At 45.5% G+C, this 17,470-nt stretch overlaps 1 pseudogene; it reads left to right on the top strand.

Moving 5' to 3' along the window:
• The first annotated feature begins 10,031 nt into the window (after window positions 1–10,031).
• On the top strand, window positions 10,032–17,470 carry LOC129690137 (BCL2/adenovirus E1B 19 kDa protein-interacting protein 3-like; annotated as a pseudogene).

The following is a 17,470-nucleotide window of genomic DNA, read 5'->3' on the forward strand; positions in this document are numbered from 1 at the left end:
TTTGGTTTGGTTTGGTTTGGTTTGGTTTGGTTTGGTTTGGTTTGGTTTGGGGTTTGTTTTTTTTTTTGAAGTATCTAGGCATGATGATATTCAAGACAAGAGGGTTCTTGGCACTTGCCAGCCAGCTAGCCTAGCCCATTTGACAAGCTCCAGGTTACTGAGAAACCCTGTCTCATAAAAACAAGACAAGTAGCTCTTAAGAAAAGTAGCTGAGTGTCATCTGGTCTCCATGCTCTGACTTTCACATGCAAGTGTATACATACAAACATGTACATGGACTTTTGCACACACACACACACACACACACACACATACACACACACACACACACACACACACACAGGAAAGCTAGAAGTCAGTCCTTGCTGAAAGACTCCTTGGACAATGGTCTTGGGCAGGAATCAAAGGTCAAAACATGGCACAGGATTGATTCTTAGCTCTTAGAATCAACACTGCAAGTAGTGATGAAGGCTGCTGTGGAAGCATTTGACGGTAAGTTAGGACTGTGAGTTTTTACCTGCCGCAAGGCGATACAAAGTGAGAGGAGTCTCAACCTTGATAAGAGCATAGGAGTGTGGAGAGCTGCATGATGCCACAGCCAGCTGCAAAGTGCAGATGCCTTGAGTGAGTTCCCATCTGTAAACCAGTCTGGATTTTTTTTGGGGGGGGGTGTAGGGATAGTCCTAGATATGGGAGAAGAGGTTGAGGATGAAGTCTAAAACATGAGTGTGGGAGTGACTGGTCAGTTCTTTATTTCTGGTGCACAGCTGAAACCCATCTGCCTCACACCTGGCAGGAGTACGTGATGACATCAGGTTGCTAGGCAACCTAGAGGCAGGCTTGTGAACTAACACACTAGTAGAGAGAAGGGGAATTAAATAAACCATGACTGCAGAAGGAGCTGAACTCAACCCCCACTTCTCAGGAAAACTGGGGAATTACTTTGCCCTTCCTAGGTGCACTCAGTTGCTTAGAGCAGGCAGGAAACATGGGGGCTCCAGGAATTATTTCCTTTCTGTGTCAGGCCTGAAAGGACAGGCAGGAGTTTTGCATTTCTCTGTGCAAACTGGTTTGGTCAAAAGGATTCGGGTCCCCAAAAGAGGGCACAGGACTTAGGGGTACGAAGTGGGGGGCTCCTCACCACAGAGAAAGCCCTTTGTCATTACCGTAAGCTGGTGGCTACAGCCTTAGCTACCAGCGTCACCATAGCAACAACAGCAGTAGCCAGCTGCCGCTAGCACCGCTGGAAGGGGATATACCACAGAGTTGGTGGGCAGCCTGCCATGGCCCATGAGCCTACGAGAAATTGTGCTCTGCTTCAGGAGGAATCTGTAGCTTCCCCTTCCATTTCAGATCTGTTTCTCCAACCAACAGAACTGACAGAAACACACAGGGAGACACAGTCATGCAGAGAGATGAAAAGGAAAGTTAAACAGGTGTGGCTGCACACATTCATACAGCTGAGCAGACCAGGGGAGTCTGGTGATATCTCCCATGGATCCTAGACACGCCCTAGGCAGATGGCGCCTCTTACAGACCGACTACTCTGTTGTTTTGCTGGATGGGCAAGCGGTCAAACTGCCTTCTCACTATTCATTTAGACCCAAGGATTATCGCTGCTTTCAACATGGTCAAAGATTCTCTTTTGCAGTGGGCACCAGCCAATGCAGAGGATAACAAATGGCAAAAGTGCTGAGAGTAAGTTACTGTTGACTACTCAGTCCTGCGTGGGTCATCTACATCAACGCCAAGCTAGAAGGCATCACAGCTCGAGAGAGGGCGGGAAGATTCTAATGGCTCAAGGATGAGGAGGGTGCTGTGAAATGCTGCCTTCTGGACACAGCAGAGCCAGTGCGTGCATGACCTGACCGCACAGCCGCTGCGGTTATCTCCAGAGGAGCTCCACAGGATCAGTTCAGCCAAGATTCTAGGATAAATTAGCCTCATGAGGCCCTAACCCTAGCTGCTGCGGAACTATTGGCAGTTGATGGGGGCAGGGGGGAGAGGGTGCCATTTTTCTTCGGGACGCGTGCCCACTGGCAGGTGGCTCATGCTCTGGCTCACCCCACATGCACGTGTGGGCAGTGCTAATGCGACTCAATGGATTATACAAAAGTAGATGAGGACACAAGGTGAGGGAGGGTGTGTTAAGGATCCCAGGGAAGAGAAAGGGGAGAATTAGAGCTGTATGGTATCAAGATACAGTGTGTATATACATACTGGTTACAGGCACAAAACTGTCAAATAATAAATAAAAAGTATTCTAAAATAATGCAGCCTTCAGGTGTGTGTATTTTCAAGCCCAAGTGAAGGTAACAGGCGCTGAGGCCATTTCAATACATGAAAATCAGCATGGAAACACTGAGGAAAAGAGCTGGGAAGGTGTAGGCAGAGAACTCTCCAGGGCAGCCTGGGAAAATGCACGGAAGTACACATGCAGAGATGCACGCAGTGATACAGCAGCTACGAACTTCACACAGAAAGCGCCAAGTGTGGAAGAGATTCCTGTGGACTACCATGGTCTGTAAAGGCTTCAGTGGGAGCAAACTGTGAGAAGGACCTGAAAGATGGGCACTGTAGAAATGGACAACTACACCCGTTCAGCAAACCTGCTGGGGAAAAGGCACAGTAACTGTAATTATGCCTTGTCCTTCAGTTACCCTTTTCAATACACAGTCCATCCAGAGAATTTGGTGCAATTATCAGGGAAGGGAGAAGATCATAGGTGAGACTAGAGTTGATGAAAACCCTTTTGTCCTAGCGCTGTACTGTACAGCAGAGAGATCGATTTCCCTAAAACCAAATACTCCTTCCAGGAAGAAAGACGAGTGAGACTCCAGAAATAAACAAACTGAGAAAAACAAACTGAACAACTGAAATAAAACAAAACAACAGCAAAACCCTTGGGGGGGGGGGGAACAAACTGAACAACTATAAAAAAAAAAACTGGAAAAGCTAAATCTTAGGGATTCACTAGGACCCCGCTCCAGCTTTTTTAGTAAGGAGTGAGTGGCCTCTGTGGAAAGTTGCCTGGGGGTCATGGAGCGCTCCTGGCTTACAGCCCTCCTGAGTTATTGCTCAAGCTGGGACAGGCTCTTCGGGGACACTGCTGCCTTTGAGTCACCCACACCTTCGCCCACACCCCTGTGAATAACTTCAGCGAACGCGTTAGCTCACCAAGTCACACGGATGCAGTCTGTTTGGGCCGTATCGGGTCACTAGCTGGGGTCCCATGTCTGCCCAGGAAAAGTCCCACACTATACGAAGCCCAGAAGGCACCCGCAGTGATCCCCAGGTTCTTCATCCTGGAGCAGAGAATGAGATCAGGGATACAGGGATAGCGGTAAAACACCGATAGTTCATTAAGGAAGAAAAAGGCACCCTGAGAATGAAGGAGGTCAGAGAGCAGGGAAAGGTCTATGGCTCAAGGTCTTGAACCATTATGGCTCAGAAACATAGCACTTGCCTTCTGCATTTGTGTAGTCTGGGCTTTTCTCCAGCATGCTTTGCTCACTACATACAGCCTTGGGAGGGAAGAGCTTTCAGTCTTTCTGCCAAGTGGCTTCTTTCTTATGTTAATCTCGCCTTTAAAAAAAAAAAATATATATATATATATATATATATATATATATATGTTTGCATGTCTGCGTGTCTACTGAGTGAGTGCAGATGCCAGTGGAGGCCAGAACAGGGCACCAGATCCCTTGTAGCTGGTGTTCATAGACAATTATCAATGGCCCAATGTGGGTTCTAAGAGCTAATCTCTAAGTCTTCTGCAAAAGCAATGAACACTCACGTCTGCTAATCCAGCTGATCCTATGCTAATCTTGACGCCCCTCTCTCCCTGGGTCCTCTTCTCCTGGCACCATTCATAGAATACCACTTGAATCTGAGGTTGAAGCAAAAAGGAGAGCAATTAGGGAAAGTGAGCAGGGCCATTTGAGAGTAGGCACTTACCCTTACAGCGTCAACTTCGCCAGGGAGCTACCACCCCCAGCAAGTCATCCTGCAGGCGTTCTTGCCTATAATCGCCAATGAGTGGCCATCAAAGGTGTTATTTTCCTGATGAGAACCGAGCTTGCAGTCGGCTGGAGGTTCCTCTAAAGCCCTACTGTTGATAGCAGAATAAATGGTGCTTGTGTGGAATGAATCCCTTCTTTTATAAATTCTGTTAGCACCTGTCCAGTATCATTTTTTTTTCCTTCTGTACCTTGTCTGCTGGAACCCTGTCAGTCCTAGAGTACACCCCATCAACTGTAACCCTGTCAGTGCTCCTGGAGTTCACCTCACCTACAGGAACCCTGTCAGTCCTCCTGGAGTACACCTCACCTACAATGACACTGTCAGCCCCTCGTGAACCACCTGTCTCATTTAGGTTCCTAAGCCACCGTTTGAAAATAATAGTTTCCAAACCCACCAAATCCTATATGTGACCATTGTAAAGATACTGAACTGTGACTTCCTCAGAGAATCCAACACCCATGCCCACTGTCTTTCCAACGATCTCTTTTTAAAGCTAAGGCCCATGTGCTTTAGAAAAATCTATATTCAAAAAGTCTTCGTGGCTGTCAAGATGGTTGAGCAGGTAAAGGCACTTGTCACAAGGCTTGATAACCCAGGTTTGATCCCAGGGACAGGACTCACAGTGGAAGAAAAGAAATAACTCCTAAAGGTTGTCTTCTAACCTCCACAAATGGGCAGTACACAATGACACACACACACACACACACACACACACACACACACACTACACTACACATATTCCATAATAATAAATAAAATAATAGTCTTTAACTGTGTTTCAATAACCCCATATCTGCTTCAGACTGGTTGAAATTCTTTTCTGGCTCAAGGGCAAGGTTTTAGCTTCACCTGAGAAGAGGGACTCATGAGACTCAGGCACCTGCAGGGGGCAGTGTGAAGCTGGGGCTCCGTCCCTGTCATTTCGGACAAGATCGCACTGATCCCCATTTGTGAATCCCCTTCGCATCACTGAGAATTATTCGATGCCAACAACTGTGATGTAACTCAGGAGTAAAACTGCCTGGAGGGCTGGGGAGATGACTTAATCAGCACAGTGCAACCACAAGGGCCGAGTTCAGATCCCTTCAATGCATACCACGTGTGTGGTCCATGCTCGTTAAACCTAGCACTGAGAACCAGAAAAGGGTGAACACCAAAGCATGCTAGCCAATTAGTCCAGGCAATCAGAGGCCTTCTTGATCAGTGATAGACCGTCTCAAAAACCAAGGTTGAGGATTAAGGAAGACACTTAACATCAAATTCTGGCTTTTTTATAAATACACACACACACACATACACACACATATGCGCACACACACTAACAAGCAAGCTAGAAGAAAAAGCGCTACTGGAGTCAGTATGATCTGATTTTTTGGCCAGCATCTGCTTCTGTTTCCTGATGACAGCACCTAAGGGAAACAGCCTTTTCCTGTTGTTGACTGTAGCTAAACTTTCTCCAAGGCAACAGAGTGGAAATGAAAAACAGCAGTATCTCGCCACTCTTGGAAATTAGTCAGCGCTGGCCACAGCACCTGCTCTCTGCCAAGGACAGCAAAGGCTGGAACTTGTCTTCACTTCCTGGGAATGAAAGCACCTCTTGCCACAGAAGCTTCTAGCTTGGCAAACTATGGTGAACGTTCTTCCTCTTTACACAGAAGGTCCAATAGTGATGAGGAAGGCAGACAGGACTCTCGGAATGGTTACAGAAACCCGAGCCACTGCGTCTCCCCCTAGATCCCACTCCTGGAACCACAAAATAGCCTGTGATTTCTAAAGCGCTTTTCCCGCAGCCCCTTGCAACACTGTTCTGTTACACATTGCTGCAGAAACAGTGAGCCAGTGGCACTCGAGAATAGCCCTGGTGGCTGATAGGAGAGCAGGAGTCGTTTTCTCTAAGGGTTAGCCCCTGTGGTCAGCTGTGCTCTGGAGGATGGCCTTTACTGCATTCCGAAGAGACTGGAAGAGTGGTATGAGCAACAGTGCAAGGGAATGCAGCAGGGGCAGCAGGCTCACAAACATCCAGCTGAAACGGACTGAGGAGGTCCAGGCAGCTGCGTTCCCAACTGAGCCTTCTCTCCCCTGAACTTCTGGATTCCCATTTCCGATACAGACATTTTTATGCCACTGGACAAATAATAGCAACTTTACTGGAAACAGTTTACTTTCCAGCTGTTTAAAAAAAAACAAAACAAAACACTATTTTTAATACTCTTAGCTGCTTGTTATATTTCTCTGTCCTCATTACACAGGCAAGAGGGTGAGGCTGGCCTAGGACAGGAGGGTTTGGAGGAAACAAAGGAAGACCTCATCACTTCCAAACTGTGCTTTCAGCAAGCTTAACAGCACATGAAAATTTCCAGCATAATGTACAACCATAAACCCCACTAGGAATACAAGTAAGAAACAGAACATTTATATATATATATATATATATATATATATATATATATATATATATATCATCAGTAGGCTGTGATGTGCAAATCAGGAGAAGGCTGGCATTATGTGAAAACCCACAAAGCCTCACCACACCCAGAGCTGGCAATCTAAGCTTTTGCCATTCTCTGTCTTAGTTCCATTTTCAATAATGTCCTTCTTGTCATTTATATCAGTCGCTGCCCACGTGTCCATGTGTCCTAGGCTAAGTTTTTGTCCCAAGACACAAGAAATCTCAGCAGGTGCCCTATGGCCTGATAAGCTCATCCCTAAAGATGGGTCTCCTTCCTGATTCTTTTCCATTCTTTCCTGGGTCAGGAGCCAGAGCAACCATGGCAGATACAAAGAAGCAGAATGGTCAGGGAGAGTTTCTACAGGGTTGGAGCAGTCGTGCGTTTTATGCCTTGCGTGAACACCGTGAGCTATGACACACAGGGAAGAGCGTTCTCACATGGCGTCCAGCCGAGGTGAACAGAAGCCAAGTCAGAACTGGAGACACTGCAGTCACATCAGGAAACACTTGCAATCAGACTTGGGGGTGGAAAGAGAAAGCACTCCTGGAGATCTGCATGAACCGCCACAGGGGCAGGGAGGCAGCAGTAGCTCAACAGCCAGGATGCCTGGATTTTAAGACAGGCTCCGTCATCGGCTCTGCAGCTTTGACAGAGTTAACCAGGCTCTCTGTGTCTCATTTTCCAGGACTTTAAAGTTTGTGTGTGTGTGTGTGTGTGTGTGTGTGTGTGTGTGTGTGTGTGTGTGTTTTAATTACTTGTAGCTATGTATGTCCATATATGGAATGATGTACCTGATGATCGTGGGTATCCACGAAGGTCAGAAGAGGGGGTTCCCAACTAAGCAACATGGAAGTTTTTGCTCAAAACACTCTAGCAACTTTCCTTAAAGTACAATTATATAGGAAAATTAATTATATAGCAAAAAAGTGGCATGAGGCAAAATATGCAAAATAAAAGAAAACACCTCAGGGGCTGGTCAATTGTATTATAGGCATATTTCATAAATTACATTGATAAGGGGAAACTTGGGGGTGTCTGTGAAGGATATGGAGCCTCTTTCAGCTCTTCATGAGTCTGCTGCCTTGGGGAATGGGGTGGAGGTACGGTGGCAGCCAGGGCTCCAGAAAACTATGCAGCCCCCAAAGCTGCCCAGACACAGTAGCTGCTGTTGGATTGTTGTTTCACAGATTCAAACAGTGGATAGAACTCAGGAGCCACAGAGGGTGAGCTTTAGGAAGTTTATTACAGATGTGTGGGCAAAGGAAAACATGGGCGAGCAAAAAGACAGGCCTTGTGTGTGGGAAGAGTGAGTCCCCCGAGACCGGAGGCAGCAGAGCCGTGGTTCTAGGGCTTTCTGAGTCACTTATGGAAGAAACACGGGAGTGGGGGTGGAGTGTGTGCCTGTGGCTAGTCAGCGCAGCTGGTCAGCCGTGAGGTGTCTGTCCAGGTACTTCCATGGGTTTCACACACCTTCCAGGTGAGAGATAACAGCTGAGAGGGAACCACAGAGCAGAGCAGAGCTCTCTTTGCATTTCTGGCCATCAATAGAGAGGGATTCTTAGCAATGCTGACTTGGGCTCTAGAGCCTCCTGATAAGTTTCTATCTGCTGTTCCCAACAACATGATTAAAATTATGAATAAGAACAGAAGCAAATTACAGACTATGGTCTTTAGGAAACACAGAAGAAAACACAAGATCCTGGAAGTGGGTTATGGATGGAACCAGTGGTTCAAGGGGAGAAGGGATATCTTACTGGGAGCTACCGAGTTTGTCTGAAGAGTTATTCACACCATGGAAAGACAGACGGGGTGGGGGGGAGTGGGTAACAGCATGGTGGGATCTCTGAAGGTAGCCAGAGCCCATGTAGCAGAGAAGGGACTTTCCTAATTCTCACTGTCTGAGGACTGGGAAGCTTCAGGGCAAAGCTCTGAGGGCTTTCTGATTCCTAGGCAGGATGTAGGCAGTGCCAGTATTGCCAATAACTCACTTCCCAGGTGACAAATCCTGTCAGCACTGGCTAGTGACTCACAGACAACATCTCAGTAGGATGCCTGCCTCAATCTCTGAGAAGAAATCTGAGCAGAGGCCAAAGTTTAGCATTACAAAGTGAAATGAAGAGAACATCCTCAAAATGTGTGATTAAGGGTTTAGGATCTTAAAACTGTTCCTGGGACAGGACAGATGGGGTGGAAAAGTGGGGTTGGGGAGAGGAAAAGAGGTAAGAGGTGATTGAGCAAAGAATGTTGGAGTAGAAAAACTTCTGGTCAAGAGAGTAGAATTTCTGGCCTAGATGGAGACCTAACATGCCAGTTAGAAAGGTCCTGGGAGGGACCATCCCCCAGGGAGGAGGACTCATCTTAAGCCATGATAAAGAAATAGCTGGACTAACTAGTCCTTTAATGAGATGTTGTGCTTTTTGGCCCCAAACTCCCACCCCCAGCACAGTAGTTACCTGGCTGTAGCCATGGAAATTTGTAAATCTGCTCACTTTTCTAAATTCAGTAAAGTGTAACTTCTTTTCTTCTTTCTATCTCTTTCCAGGCACGGTCTCATTAACACTTTGGGTTTTTTGTTTGTTTGTTTGTTTGTTTGTTTTGTTTTCTTTGGTGACAGGCTTTCTCTGTGTAGCCTTGGCTGTTTTAGACTCACTTTGTAGACCAGGCCACTTTGGGGGTTCTTTCACATATTTGAGGCTTTCCAAAATATTTCTCTAAACTCTCCCTCCCCATCACGTGGCTGCCTGTCTACCATGTGTCTGGCTCCAGCGTAGATAGTGTAGCCTTTCCCTTCTTTTCTCCATGCTCCTCTAGGCAGCCGCTGAGCCATTCAGTTTGTCTGCCTGATTTGTTCCCTTAAGCCTCCATTTGAGTCCATGCTTAAGTTCTTCTACTAATGAGTTTAAGAACCTTAAGAGGGGACCCTGATGTCCTTGTGTCAGAATGATTTGGAAAAAAAAAAAAAAAATATATATATATATATATATATATATATATATGTATATATTTAAGAGAATTCAGGGCACCCTATTAAAATTATTTCAGAAGCGAGAATGTAATGAAAAGAAGACAAGATAAGTGTAAAACATCATGACTTGTGGTCAAATTACTTAGACAACAATGAGCTGGAAGCAAAGACTGCGCAAGAGCAAATAGTACACATAGGAAATAAAATCCAACTTACATTGACTGAGTGTAAAAAATAAGTGTTATGTTGTGCAGGCAATTCAACTGGCCTTTAGGGGCCTGACAATGTCTTATGTCACTACCTGCGTCCCCTAACACCACGTGGGCCAGGTGCTTCAGATATAACCGGTCCACCCCTCTCACTCCCTCTCTCTACTCTCTCCTGCCCTGTTTCTGTCTCTCCTTTCTCTGTTGGGGCGCCATCCCCCATCCTCATCTGTCTCTCTGCCCTCATGGCCTTAACTCTCTTCTGCTTCCCTTTCCCCAAATAAACGCTTTCATATACTATCCGTTGTGTGCATGTGGCATCATTTTTAAATAAATACTAACGTTTGGTGGCCCGTGTGGGGAGGGCTCTTCTGGTAACGTTTAGACATGCCGGAGCTCCTCTTCACGTGCCCGTCCACAACACATCTTTCTCTCCTCGCTCACACCTGCCGCTGCCACAGCAGCGTGCAGTGGTGGCGTGAGCAGCCCCTCCACTGCCACTGCCGTGTGCTCTGCGCACTAGGGACAAGGTGACGCACTTGGACGTTGGGTTACTCTTGCCCACTGGAGGTGCTTTGCCATGCACGTTGGGGTGTGGGGGATGGGGAGCGCCGAGGGGGGACTGAAATGCTGCTTCACCTCTGCCAGCAGGTCAAAACCAACCAACCATGCCGACTGCTTCAGCTGCTCCTAAGATCGGTTTCTTAAATCTGGTCCTAGACTCTACTCTTGGAGCTACTCAGGGCCACCGCCCTCCCCACACTCCTACCCAAAGGCTTGGGCTCTACCCTCCACCCACTTCTGCGGGGGTCTCAAGGAAGCCGGTGCTCCTCTCTCATTTCTTTTTCTGCTCTCAAAAAAAAAAAAAAAAACTTAATATTAAACTGTAAACCTTAAGATAACTACATGGTATGAAACGATTTTAAAACTTTTAAATTATAATTAACTCTGTTTATCTTATCTCCTTTTAGACTAACAAAGCAACGAGTCTCATTTTAAATGGGTATGGATTTTCATATAAAATCAAGGTTATTGTCTTTACAACATGCTGTATATATATATGATTCAACCCTGGTTCAAAATAGTTTTTATATGATGTAAAATTTCAATGTTATAAAGGTCTATTCACATTAACAAGCTAATTTAAAATGTTTGTCTAACTGCCTATGTCTTTACCAAAGTTCCTGTATGAAAAAATAAATGCTATTTCTCCTGCCATGAACTGCCTGTGATCTGAGTTCACCACTAGGCTTTCTGGCCAATGGATTTAGTTTAATAAATTCAAATGTAATTTTAAAACTATTTCATGCTGTTCTACTGTATCACTGATTCTAAAACTCGTAACTCAGGGGTATTATGTAAAAGGTTTGGCCTAGATACTCTTAAACTATACAGCATGATTCCAAGGATACTCTAAATTGAGATCTATTAATTTTAGAGCCATTCATTTGTTTACAGTGTTAAAGCTTGGTTATTATGCTATATCTTCACTCTCAAAAAGATTATATGCTAATATTATTAATCTATACGATAGCCTTAGATTTTTATGGACTATGTTTATGTTTTCTAAGGCACCAATTTAGCAGTGATAGAACCTAAAGTTCTAGTCTTTAATTTATAATTAACAAATACAAGTTAATATTCTGTCACCTCATAGATGATCAAGTCCTTTAACATCTCCAAAAATATATTTATAGCACTACAGATGCAGACACAGTCTCACTGCCATCTTAACTAAGCGGCTGAGGATAGTTCCTGAACCCCTATCCAGGAGTTGGTAAAAATGATTTTTAAAGCTCAAGAGGAGCCTTCCCGATATGCTCAGCTATAGCACAAAACTACACTCCAGACCTTAGTTGCTGCTCTGAGGCTGTCGGCATTCTTGTGGCGAAAACAAGAGTTCTGCAATGCTTCATCCCACAGGGGTCTGACCTAAATGAGCTCTACCAGGTCTCTGTTTCAAATGCACCCAGAAAAGACACTGGTTCCCTAGCTTCCTCAGCAAGATATACCCTGCCTGCTGGCAGACTGACCCCTGGAAGTCAAAATGTTCCCATGCAGGCTTGTCCTCTGTGTCTGAGAGACCAAAGAATTAAAAATTAGTTTTTTGGGTTATTGAATTAAAGTTTAAAGCACAAGCCTGAACAAAGGCCAGACATGTGGAGACATGTCCAGCCACCTGTCGGGAGGAATCAGCCTTACTGCATTCTTTTCCTGCCCAGTTGCTAGGAAACTGGCCCAGATCTCCCCTCTCCCCTAGGACAGCCAAACAAGGGAAGCCAGACTGTTAATGTTTGGGGGTCTTCCTATAGCCAATCAATTCAAAATGCAACATCCCCTTTTGTGCTTCAACTAATAGACACTTGCCAGGCAGGAATTCCCCTGCTCTGGGCATGCTGAGAGGGACTGGAATCTTTCAGTCAACCACCTGCTCTGAGCACAAGCCTCTCTGCTCTCAGCCGCTACAGCGGTGAGGGTGTGAGCCCAAGCTCTAGCTTGTAATATAAAGATCCCCATGTGTTTTTCAATGGACTCAACTCCTGCTGGTTTTTTGGGGTCTCGAGAATGGGGCACAACATACCTAGCCATGGAGTCTAAGCCAGCATAAAGCCACAGACACTTCCAGACTTTAAGCTCCTTGGCCTGGCAGAGGACAGACCACTCCTGGATTCAGCAACCTCACCAAGCCCAGGTTAACACTGCAGGCCTGTTTTAACTTCACACTTAGTTCCCATGATTATAATTGCCAAATTCTGTCATGGGAGGCTTCATATGCCTTCTCGGTATTCTTCATGTGCAGGACACCAGACCTTAAGCCTCGCTCCTAGAGCTGATGCTGTCAGGTCTAGACACAGTCTACTTTGTTACCAGACTCAAAAAGCAGGTCTCAGATGTAACCTTTTCACCATTCCTTTAGCTAAAGGACAATGAATGTTCATAGCAGTCTCACCTATGTCTTAGGATAAATAATGGAAAATAAGACCTAAGAAAACAGAAGTTTAAGTTATGAGGATCTAAGAACATGTTTTAAGATTGGTGAATGCAAGCTATATAAAGGAAAGTGTCTAAGAAAATGTTTGAGGGTCTAAGAAACTGTTTTTAAGGTTGGTAAATGTAAGTTATATGAAGAAAAGCTTCTAAGAAAATGTTAGAGGGTCTAAGGAGATGTTTTAAGGTTGACAGATACAAGTTATAAAGATTGAAAGGTCTGAGGTGATTCAAGGTACCCTAAATAAAAATACTTCATATTTCTTCCCCTTGCTACTGTTGTATTAACTGTCCAGAGCTCTGACATTTATCACTAGAACTCTGATTTATTAATCTAACTCTGATTAAAAAAAAATTCCACTATACCATCCACTATCATGCATCCAAGCTAAAGATTTTAAATCTCCTTTGGTTTGTCTTTTAAGTGTAGACTTAAACATTGTTTCTCATTGTGCTAGATTTGTATACATCTAGTCTTCTGGATAGACAGAACAACCTCTCTTCCATAATGTGTAATCTTACTGAAAGTTAAGATCAAGTGAGCTTTTGCCTCTTCTACTTCATGAAAGGCTCTGCCTTTCCTAAGCTCACCTCAAAGAATGTTCAAGCTTTTAACCCAACGTTATTTCCCAATCCTCTGCTATGCTGTAACACAAAGCTGTATGTCTACTGCCTTTTTTTTTCACAGTGTATATTTTACTACAGATTACAATGGTAATGTTAAAATGTCTAAAATTTTATCTCCTTTGTAAAATTTAAAAAAACAATTCTTGTAAGCTGCAGGAAATCCACCTGAATCCACCTCTCATGTCAGATGAAATCCAGGTAAGTACTACCAATCAACAGCCTATGTTTCCCACCTATCTCAGAGGATGGGATTCCTCTCCCTTTCCCCGGTTTTGGGACTCCCCTTTCCTGGCTACCCGATTGCTATATCTCTGTACCCAACACCAGCTGATTTATGGGTCTTCCCTCTTGGTTGGCACAAATGCTTCCTGCTGCTCTCATAAACTTGCATCCAAACCCTTAGTCTAGAACCTTCTCTCTTGCGTGAGACTTTCTCTCTACCAGAATGGTTTTGCTCCCTCCCCTTCTCTCATGTCTACCAAATCCCAGCTAGGTAAACTGTGTCTGCTACTGGCAACTGTGACCTTGGTCTCTAGCCAACGCTGACATGAGCTGTTGAAACAGATTGTACCACAGCAATCTACTGAGTCAAACCTTGCTCTTGGGTCACTTTGATGGGTCACTGACTCGACTCTCCTCGTGGGAATAGTCCATTCACCCATCCCTCCATATTCTTCTTTGGGATGCCTTCTGCAAATTTTCAGATTTCTACACCTAGCACCCGCTTTGAGGGCTTCTATGTTTACATGCCTCTGTAACCAAACTTGGCCTCAGTTTTCCTCAGATGACAGATCCAAAATAAAACCTTTTTAATTACTGCCAGCAGTTGGGTAAATGGAGGTTCCCATGTTCAAGTCTCTTCTTATGCTCCAAAACAATCTCTGTTTGCTCTTCCAAGAGTTTCAAATATACACCTAAAAGGAATTTTCTCCTTAACCTACTTAACTCTGCCCATATATATGCCAGACCCAGGTGTTTTCTACATCCATGACAGCACCAAAGCAGCTACTCACAGGTGTTCCAGCCTAACCTCACAGACGGCATCAAGCCAGACCTGCACTTTCCCTCCCAGCCATGGATATTCTCACAGATCCTCAAGAGCATCAAAACAGCCTACACTTGGCCAACATTTCAGCCTTTTGGCCTCCCTATTGCTGCCCCAGTGTCAGCAGGAAGTAGCTAAAGACGATTGATTTCTTTGTCCATTATTGGTTTATTATCAACAAAAGGCTGGAATGGTGTGCTTCAGGCCCAGGACAAACAGGTCCCAGTTCTCCCAGAATTCCTCACTCCTGATCTGCTGCCAGGGATGGCTGGCAAACCCCACCCTCTACCCTGAGATTTCCAGGGCAGGGGTTCCTCTTGTCCTCACCATGTAATCTGGACATTTTGGTGTTTTTACTTCTCTCTCTCTCTCTCTCTCTCTCTCTCTCTCTCTCTCTCTCTTACCTGCTTGCATGGCAACCAAGAGCTGCTTCCAGTGAACGTACATTTATATTCATTAACTTGCTTTGCATGAGAAGCAGCCCAATGTCCTACTACTGCCTTGCCACTACTCCCTAGCTCCTCATTTTTCAATTAAATAAAAAGGGAGGAATGTTATGTTGTGCAGGCAATTCAGCTGGCCTGCCCTCAGGGGTCTTTGGGGTCCTGACAATGTCCTATGTCAGTACCTGCATCCTATGTCACTACCTGGGCCAGGTGCTTCAGCTATAACTGGTCTGCCACTCCCACCCACCCACCCACCCTCTCTGCTCTCTCTCCTCTCTTGTGCTCTCTCTGCCTCATGTCCTCTCCTGAGGGACCCTGACCATGTCTCTCTCTCTTTCTCTCTCCTTCCCTCTCTCTACCTCCATCCAATAAATGTATTTCATATGATATTTATTGTATGTGGCATCAGTTTAAAATACTAACAATAAGCAATAGATGAAAAAAGTTGCTAAAATATAGTTCAAGAAAATTTTTCTGAGTCAAAATATTACATAAATCGACATAGCATGCTTCATACCCATAAACTGTTACCAGAGTCTTAGAGTCACAGCCTGCTCCCCGGTAGCCCTAGAAAGACAGGTTTAGCTTCCTATAACCTGCAGGCCAATTAAACAGTGACCCCCGAGATTTAGTCAATGCTACCATTCTGGGAAGCTGAATAAAGAGATCCAGTGACCCTCATCCCAAGTCTATTTCTGTCCCGGCATGAGGTGTGGGCTTAAACAGAGAGGTGGAGTATGCACAGGTGAGAAGTCCTTGTCAAGGTGTGGTCTGGACCATTATCATTGTCTCAGCTTCAGACTGTTCTGAAAAGTGAGTTGACAAGTTGCCAAAACTGTGTGAAATCTCTTATAGTTACTCCTTTGGCTCCCACCAGCATTCAGCCATTTTCTTCTCCCAGAAGGAGATTTCTGGAGAAATAGGGGTTTCTTAAAAGCCATTGTATCAGTCTGATAACCAAACAAAAGAACAAAAGTATCTCGTGTAAATTTGTTTGTTTCCGGTATGGTGGTTTGAATGTGAATAGCCCCCATAAGCTCACCTATTTGAACACTTAGTCCCTAGTTGGTAGAGCTGTTTGGAAAGGATTAGGAGGTGTGGTCTTGTTAGAGGTGTGTCACTGGAAGTAGGCTTGGAGGTCTCAAAAGTTCTCACCACGCCAGGCGCGGTGGCGCAGGGCTGTAATCCCAGTACTCGGGGAGGCAGAGGCAGGCAGATCTCTGTGAGTTCGAGGACAGCTTGGTCTACAAAGCAATTCCAGGACAGCCAAGGCTACACTGAGAAACCCTGTCATGAAAAACCAACTCTCTCCCCCACCCCCAAAACGGGTTCCCACCAGTCCCAGTTAGTCCCAGCTTCCTCCACCCCCTGCTTGTGGATCGGATGTCAGCTCTCAGCTACTGCTGCAGCGCCATGCCGGCCTGCTGCGATGCTCCCCCCCCCCCCCCCCGTGATGGCAACGAAGGCGAACCCTCTGGAACCATGAGCCCCCAGATTAGACGCTTTCTTTTATTAGTTACCTTGGTCATGGTGTTTTGTCACAATAATAGAAAAGTAACTAAGACCAGTTAAAGGAGATAAAAAGGGGGGAGGGAAGGAAAGAAAGATAGTATGGAAGGAAAGAGAGGGACGGAAGAAGGGAAATCGGTGGTTCCTTGGGAATTTCTGGTGAAAATTCAAATAGTATATAAGCTGAATAAATCAGTACGCCAACTGGACTTTTTGGTCCAACTTTTTTTTTTTTCATCAGAGTATTTAAAGTATTTAAGAACATGAAATGTAAAGCGGTGATTCTGTTTAGTCCAGTCTGTCTGCACACTGAAAGGTGCAACTTGATTCCTATGCAAGAATACAGGGGGCGCTGTTTTCACGATTCCCCCTGCGAATCTGAAAGGTGAGCTCCAAACAGCCTGACTGCAAACACAGCCTCACACAGGCTGTAAACATACAGCACCGCCATAGGGCGGCAAGTCATGGTGACAAGGAACGCAGTGCAGTATACCCTCATTTCAGGCTGGGACAACGGGGAATTTTTTTTCATTTTAAAAAATAAGTCGAGCCCGACGACGCCAGGCCTCGGAGCGGAGGGGTATCTCTCAGTGACTGCCTCCGAGGCCTGTCACAGTCGGGCTCCGGCTCCTTTGCCGAGCCACCAGGTCGCAAAGCAGGGATGAGAACCTTCAGGGCTCCTGGGTAGAGCTGCACTCCAGCAATGGGAATGGGAGCAGCGTTCCAGCCTCCGTCTCTATGTGTAATGGTGGCATGGAAAAAATACTGTTGGATGTCCAGCACGAACATGGATGAAATAACTCCAAGAGTTCTCACTGTGGCAGCCCACCTCACTCCCGGAAACCACAAGATACCAACAGAGCTGGAATAGACACCTCGGCTTTGGAGAGAAAAACAGCACTCTGTCTGAGGAAGAGTGTGTTGAGAGAAGAAGAGAAGTTGAAAGTATCTTGAAGAAAAGCTCAGATTGGATATGGGATTGGTCAAGTCGGCCAGAAAATATCCCACCGCCCCAAGGAGTTCCTTTTTAAACACCTGAAGCGCACAGCTACTCTCAGAATGAGAAACACAAGCGTTATGAAGAAAGGGGGCATTTTCTCAGCCGACTTTCTGAAGGTTTTTCTTCCATCTCTGTTGCTGTCTCGAGTGCTGCCGCTGGATTGGGGATCTATATTGGAAGGCGTCTGACAGCTTTCCCTAGCACCTTTTGA

This window comes from Psammomys obesus, unplaced genomic scaffold (assembly GCF_907164565.1).
Source record: "Psammomys obesus unplaced genomic scaffold, mPsaObe1.curated_primary_1811, whole genome shotgun sequence".
Taxonomy (NCBI): domain Eukaryota; kingdom Metazoa; phylum Chordata; class Mammalia; order Rodentia; family Muridae; genus Psammomys; species Psammomys obesus.